The sequence below is a fragment of the Taudactylus pleione genome, unplaced genomic scaffold (assembly GCF_031769625.1).
Source record: "Taudactylus pleione unplaced genomic scaffold, aTauple2 ptg000915l, whole genome shotgun sequence".
Taxonomy (NCBI): domain Eukaryota; kingdom Metazoa; phylum Chordata; class Amphibia; order Anura; family Myobatrachidae; genus Taudactylus; species Taudactylus pleione.
Genome location: NW_028285316.1, coordinates 773,170 through 780,773, shown reverse-complemented (window position 1 = coordinate 780,773; position 7,604 = coordinate 773,170). Strand labels below are relative to the sequence as shown.

Sequence of the window (7,604 nt, the reverse complement as noted above, 5' to 3'; positions counted from 1 at the left end):
AAAGGAAAGGGGACAGGGGGATTGTCGAAACCGCACAGGACTAAAAGTGTCAATTGATAGAAGTATTCAGTATAATAGTCAAAGACCAGCATATTTTAAAGAATAAAAATAGGATATATTTCCTTAATAATTCTCATTGCTGGTGGTGCACCATTGGAAAAGTACAGATAGTACTTATATAGTGGGTATTGAGTCATAATAGAAAATGACTCAGAAAAAAGAAATTTCCTTTTTTGATGCACTCTTGTTACCTAATAATTAGTACATTGAATATCAGTACAGTATAAAACGTAACTTTTAATTATTGGACAAACAAACACAACAGATTACGATCTACAATGTATTTAATGTGGATACAAATGCCATCAAGTATTATATTCTTTAATTGATCTAATATTGGACATTGTTGATTGTGGCTTTCTGAGTAGGGGTTAATTATGTGGATTTAAACATTATTGCTATACACAAATAAGAATAGATATATGGATGGAATGATATATACTATCAACTACCTGGTTCTGTATGTACATTTATTTTCTGATATCTTTGCTTATACCATATGCAAATACTCTGACAGGGGTTAATTATGAGGATGTGAGTAACCCTGCTATGTTTAATTTATACCTGTAACGGGACTGTTATCTACATTTCAAGGAACGATAATACAAATTGGTCCTTTGACTGATATATTTCACTTTTTATAATTTCTCTTGTTCAATATAAGGTCTATTAACATTGATGAAATAACCAATTATGTATTTAGTAAACTAGCTGATATAGCACAATTGATTGGAGTAATAATAGACCTATATAGATTATATTAATTGTTTTGAGCCAGTTTAACAATTAACACTCCTGAAGGGAGTAAATTATTTGCAGCATTATAAGCTGATCAAGTTATCTGCAGCATTATATGCTTTGATTGCGAGCAGATTTTTTGTATGTATGTCTTTTGTTGTGTTTGTTTGTCCAATAATTAAAAGTTAAGTTTTATACTGTACTGATATTCAATGTACTAATTATTAGGTAACAAGAGTGCATCAAAAAAGGAAATTTATTTTTTCTGAGTCATTTTCTATTATGACTCAATACCCACTATATAAGTACTAAACTTGATGAAAACAATATTGTGAGCTATGAGGTGGTCAAAATTTACTGGAAATTAATGTTATTGAGGTTAATGATACTCTAGGAACAAAAAAAGGCTCAAATTATGTGATTTTAACTTATATTGTCAATTTTTTTATCCAAAACCAGTCGCAGCGTTTTGGCAAAACCAAAACCAGCAAAAATGGCCCGGCGCACATTTCTGATTTAAATTTTTTTAAAAAGACAATAACATAAAATATTAAACTGACCAGTTTGTGGGAAACTTTGACATTTTGGAGGAGTTAGGTCGGTGGTCACTTAACTTATATGACCATTCCAAAAGAGTTCCATGCAATCACTGCATTTATACACAAAGTAAATTATAGGAAAAAAAAAGAATTTGAGACAATCTAGAAAAGAAGTAGCTGTGGGTGTGGCAGCTGCCAAACCAACTGACTGGTTTTGTGAGAGTCCTTCATAAGCGAACAATAAGATGAGCATTAACAAGTGTTCATCACCATGAAGACCAAATTAGCCAGTTATAATGGTCATGTTCTTTATTGTAATTATAATTATTATCTTTTATTTCGAAGGTGGCACAAGAGTTCCATAGTGCCATATACAGGCAAACAACACACAGGACCAGGGGCATAGCTAGTTAATGGGGCCACATAGGTCTAGCTATGTGCTCCCCACCACCACAAGCACACACACACTCTTCACCTCCTAAGCCCAGCATTCCGTCTCTCCTCACTGATTCTGGGAGGAGGTGTGGCCGCGGTCCAGAGATGTCCTAGCAGGCTCAGCACAGCCAAGCTTCCTCCCAGCAATAGTGTCAGTGAGAAGAGTAGTATCGGAGATGGGACGGGGGAGTTGCTGCTGGTTAGTCTGACAGGAGACCCGCAGCGCTGATAATCCCTGCAGCAAACTGCTTCCAAGTCACAGGCTGAAGTGTGCCTGTGATTAAGAGCAGTTCGCAGGAGGGATCAGTGGCCACTTTTCTCACTGTAATGCCACTGTGGTGAGCTGTAACACTACGTTTTGCGGGAACATATATTTAAGTTGCACCACTATTTTAGCAGTCCTGGGCACAACCAGTGAAAACAATGTTGCTTTACAAAGGTTTTTTCCTCCTCACAGACAGCTTAACACAGCCAGAGAGGAGTTCCAAAAGCATGCATGACAACCGCAGGGAATTTTGCAAAGCTTCTCCTACTTTGCTAGTCCCCCACAGACGGGTATAGGGTAAAACCAGGATGAAGGCTGTGCCTAGAGGTCAGCTGCTGGGAGCAGCACAGCAGGCCACTTCCCTGCATCAGAGTTACTGATCCCAAGGCCAGCTTGAGGGCCATTCCAGCAGAGCGGCAGCATGAGGACGTCAACCCATAAAGGGAGCAGTGTGACCGAGGCCCTGACCCGATCAAGAATGGTGGGCCTGGCAGCAACTGTAGTTTAAGTAGCACCACCAGTTCTAACTTCTGACCCATGCAGCACTGGGTTCTTCTGGGTTCCTCAGATGCGGCCCAGGCTGTGACCTATGGAGACACGACAGTATGGCATCATATGTCACGCAGCCACACGCCTTGTCATCGCTCTGCCCGCACAGTGCTGTCTCTCTGCAGTGACATAGGGACAAATTCAATTAAATTCGAAGATGAATAGCTGCGGGAGGGAGCTCTCGAAGCTATTCAATACACCACACTTTTTGGGTGGGCTAAAGGATTTCTTCTTGCACCCCCCTGGGGATGCGAAGAGAAATCTGACAAAAGTGCGGGCATGTAGCTGTTTGCCGGCTTAGCGCTAACAGCCCCGTGGCCGGCACTTTAGTCAGAGAATGCCGGTTCTCGCGCTTAAACACCCAGATTAAGTCGAGAGAACTGGCATTCTTTGACTTAACCAATTCCTGACAAGGCACACAGGGCCTGATTCAGACCCGGTCGCAAGCGATGAGTGCTCGCAACTGGGTCGATGATGGCCCAGAGCGCATGTGCACGACGGAGCCGGCTCCGTCGTGCGCATGCGCGAGACCTGGATAGCGACGGGCAATCCGTTGCTCCTGGTCTTGTACCAAAGGGGGCGTGCTGTCGATGTTGAGTGACAGCACGCCCCCTTTGGTGGGCAGGCCCGGGGGAATGGCTGCCCAAACGGAGGTCACCCACAGCTATGCGAGCGGCCAGGAGGCCGTTCTAAAAAAAAAAAAAGAACGGACTTGATTCAGAGCGAGCGCTCTGTCAGAGCGTCCAGCTCTGAATCAGGGCCACAGCGCGTTGTATTGAATAGCTGCGGGAGCTCCCTCCCACGGCTATTCATCTTTGCATTGAATTGAATATGGCCCATAGGGATCTATGTACTAAACCTCAACTTACCGTGGAGATAAAAATGCCTCTGCTTCACGTGAAATCGCTGCAAAGCAGGCGGTGGCTAACAGCTCCTACTGAACAAGTTGAAAAGAAAATCATCCTCTATAGCAGTTAGAGCACTGGTACATAGCGCATCCTTGAAGCTTTCTGAGTATGTGCCAATTCTATCCTTCAGTCATTTCTATTTAGAAACCCTTTATTAACACACAAACCAACATAACAGACGTCCAGATCGCAGTTCTACACTATGCAGGTGGGGGATAATGGCAACAAGAGGACGCGAGAAGTCAGCAATCGGTAAGTAATCTGCCACTTTGGTAACATCTGACACACTTAATGCTGCCATAGGAGCCTATAGCAGCGCAAAAAACACGCATTAGCTTTGCGCAGACAGCAGAGAAAATCCTTTAGTACATACTGTGAAGTAATATGTACAGGGATTTTATCTGCCTTTAGCAAATTCCCTCTTTCTCCTGTTAGTAAATAGACCCTTTAGTCACTGAGGCTTCAGCCACTGCTGGGTGTCAGTGCCAGGGTCAGGGAGGGATTAAGAGCTCCTTTCTCTACTCTGCTACCGACAGCGGGGGCCTAATGTGTTTGTTTTTCTACGGGAACCAATGTGTGTGTTTTGTTCCCCATTGGGGGCAATGAGTGTGTTTCTTTAATAGTAAAAATAATAACAAAATAATTATTTATGGATATAGTTGGATTGGGGAGAGATCTCCAAAATTTCTTGCACCGGGTTCAGGTAAACCTCGCCCTGGCTTATCTGTTTTTGAATGTAGCACCAGCGGAGAAGGGTGCTGGCAACGATTTGCACGAAGGTGGTCCAGGAGAGGTTGGTGCTACCTGCCTACTTGCTGTCTACTGGGAGGCTTCAGTTTCGGGAATAGTCGTCCATGAATGTCATGAGGGGGATGGAGCCTAAGCCGATAGTGATACTATCATGATGTCTATGAAGAGCCAGCTGTCTATGCTTAACTGCCAGTGAACGCGGAGGCTGAGGCCATTTTGGAAAAAGGAGGGAGGGGGGGGGGCGTCCATAATGTTGTGCCTCGTAGTCAGGGGTGTATCTAGGGATCCAAGCGCCCCTGGCAATGTAATGTACTGGCGCCCCCCTACCCCCCTTATGCAGTGCCCCTAGTAGTAATCCCCCAGTAGTAAACCCCCTATGCTGCATTGCCCCCAGTAGTAGCCCCCTATACAGTGCCCCCAGTAGTAATCCCCCCTATGCTGCACTGCCCCCAGTAGTAGCCCCCTATACAGTGCCCCCAGTAGTAATCCCCCCTATGCTGCATTGCCCCCAGTAGTAGCCCCCCTATACCATGCCCTCAGTAGTAATCCCCCCTATGCTGCATTGCACCCAGTAGTAGCCCCCCTATACAGTGCACCCAGTAGTAGTACCCCCCTATACAGTTCCCCCAGTAATAGTACCCAGTAGTAGTCTCCCCTATACAGTGCCCCCAGTAGTAGTCCACCCTAAACATTGCCCCCAGTAGTAGCCCCCCCTATACAGTGTCCCCAGTAGTAATCCCCTATACAGTGCCCCCAGTAGTGGCCACCCCTATACAGTGCTCCCAGTAGTGGGCACCCACCCATAAAGTGCCCCCAGTAGCGGACACCCCCTATTTCAGTGCTACGTGCCAGGCTTACACACACACACAAAGAACAAAAAAAAGTTCAACTTACCTGGTCCCCGCTCCTGACGCGACTGCCGCTGTCCGAGTCCCGGATGCTCTTCTCCTGCATGGGAGAGACGTCATGACGTATGACGTCTCTCCCGTCACATGCTGCCTGGGGGAGCCGGAAGACGGAGCTCATTAATGAGCTCCAGCCGGCTATATCCGCGGACGACGCAGCAGCTAATGAGAGTCTGTCTGACTCTCATTAGCTGGCTGCTATTACAAACACACAGCCGCTGCTGGCGGCTGTCTGTTTGTAAACTGTGTAGGGCAAACTGCTCTCACTGTGGTCTGCCCTACACTTGTGGGGCCCGGGGGACTTGTCCACCCCTTGGCTACTGGTGGCACTGCCGGGCGGCGCCCCCCCTTTGGTCGGCGCCCCTGGCGAGTGCCATCCTGGCCAATGGGTAGATACGCCCCTGCTCGTAGTGCTGGCCTGACCCCTAAATCCATCTTTGGGTATATCAACAACATGTTAAGATTAATAGGTCGTCATCGTGCTTTAATCAAACAGATGTATTTACACCTATATTTTAAGCTCAGCGTATGGATGAATATACACTATTTTTACGTGTGATTTTTATTTTTTACTGTAAATTATAGGTATTTTACAGGCAACCCTACACCAGGCCACTAATTATGTGCACAGTTGTTCTCAGTTATTGTTTGGGGTCAGTAATGACACAGACAATACAACATGCATCTCTCTTCCTGGTTCCTTTTAGTTTGAAAATATTTGCAGTGAAATTACAAGTTTCAATTCTTCTTACAAACAAATGAGAAATGTGCTCAGGAGTCCTGCACACTGCACAGAGTATGAGAGAAAGAGAGGGCGTCACCTCAGCTCTCCCCCTTTGCTCTGGGACCTGCTGCTGCCTGGTGTGTGTGCGGGCACAGGGCAGCAGGCGGCGATAGGGAGGCGCTCACCGGGGCTAAGCCCGGAAGTATTCTCCGGTCGCCGCCAGCAGTGAGGAGGATCATGGCGCCGGCGGTACGGGTCACGGCCGCAGTGTTGGGGCAGAGTAGCTGTGTATTGTTATAGGGCAATCTGTGGTGACCCGCTCGGGGAACCGGGACTGTGACTGCCAGTGACCTGCGCTCCAGGTAAGAGTCCTAGCAAGGTGCGGGCTGGCCTGACTCCCGGGGCCGCAGCAAAGAGGGGCTGGGCTGGGTGTCAGTAACATTGCGTGCTACTGTGCCACTAAGTGCAACATCACGCTCATATCCTGGTGCTGCAGGCGGTCACCCCCCGCATATCACCAGCAAGTGATCGCACACACACACAGTGCTGCAAGTTACATGTGCAACAGGTTACACACCTGTATGTGCCAGTATCACTGTATTACACGTATGTTGTGACTCCGCATATCACCTCTTCTACTTATTACCTGCTGCTCTGCCTGCACTCCGGGATCCCCCATGTTATATGTTGGTGTACATAATGTCATCTGAGCCAGATACATAACATAGGGTGTTTGTGTGTATACAGTGCTGCTCGGTCTAGCTCAGGTTCCCTGACGTTGCTGGTGTCCGCTTACACCCGGAGCTGGCACCTGACACATGCACAGTGTACACACACCCGGGTCACAGCATTATTACTTGATGTGTGTCTATCTGCTATAGAAGGTAAATTTAATTTTACTTTACATATTAATTTATTTACATCATACATGAGCAGCCCTTTGCAAAACACAATATTATTATATTTGTTTTGCTTAGAAAATGTTGAGGTTTTCTTTGTTTTTACCATTGGGTCTTATTAAATTGAATTGATTGTTATTTTGATTCCAATATACATTTTAAGTTTGCAATAGTATCTCATCAGAAAGAGGGCCTGGTCTCACTTTACTGGAGGAAGAGTGCAGCCTTGCTCCTTTATCAGTATGGTGGTAGCTTGGATATAGAAGTGCTCCTAGGGGTGTCTGAAATGCACAATGGAGGGTCAGAAATCTGTACCTGGCACAGAGTATAAGGCACAAGAGCATAATGCACTTTTGTTTCTTGTCCCAGGCTGATGGGGCAAGAAAATTTTCAATAGCCACTGGCCAAAAGACTCCGACCTTTGGCTCCTCTTTTATAGTTTTTTGTAAAACTTTTGCACTATTTGTAATGTTTTGTATGTGTTGTTTTTGCAGGGGTTTGGGTGGGTGTTTTTGCAGGGGCGGAACTACCGGTGGTGCAGCCAGTGCGTTGCACTGTGGGGTTCCCTGGCACTGATGGCGCAATCGATCATCACTGTTGATTACTCTATCATCTGTATCTGAGCTTTCCCCAATAGGATCCCTCCCAGGGTTCCTCACGCATGTGCTGAACTACAGCTACGCATGCGAAGATAGACTCCCGGGTCATAAACCTGGAAGTTCCCACATATGAAAAAGGCCAGCTCTAATAGGTAGAGCTGTCCTTTGCTTAAATCTTCATGTAGACTGTGTATGTATATCAGCTTTTAGTAACAATCAGTGGTGGGATGCAT

The 7,604-nt window shown here is 46.0% G+C and overlaps 1 protein-coding gene across 1 annotated transcript in view; it reads left to right on the top strand.

Annotated features, from left to right (window-relative positions):
- The first annotated feature begins 6,051 nt into the window (after positions 1-6,051).
- DENND4C (DENN domain containing 4C) overlaps positions 6,052-7,604 on the top strand; it is a 178,444-nt gene continuing 176,891 nt past the window's right edge. The window contains exon 1 of the mRNA XM_088459585.1: positions 6,052-6,235. The gene's annotated coding sequence lies outside the window, so the exon portion shown is untranslated. The remainder of the gene's footprint in view (positions 6,236-7,604) is intronic.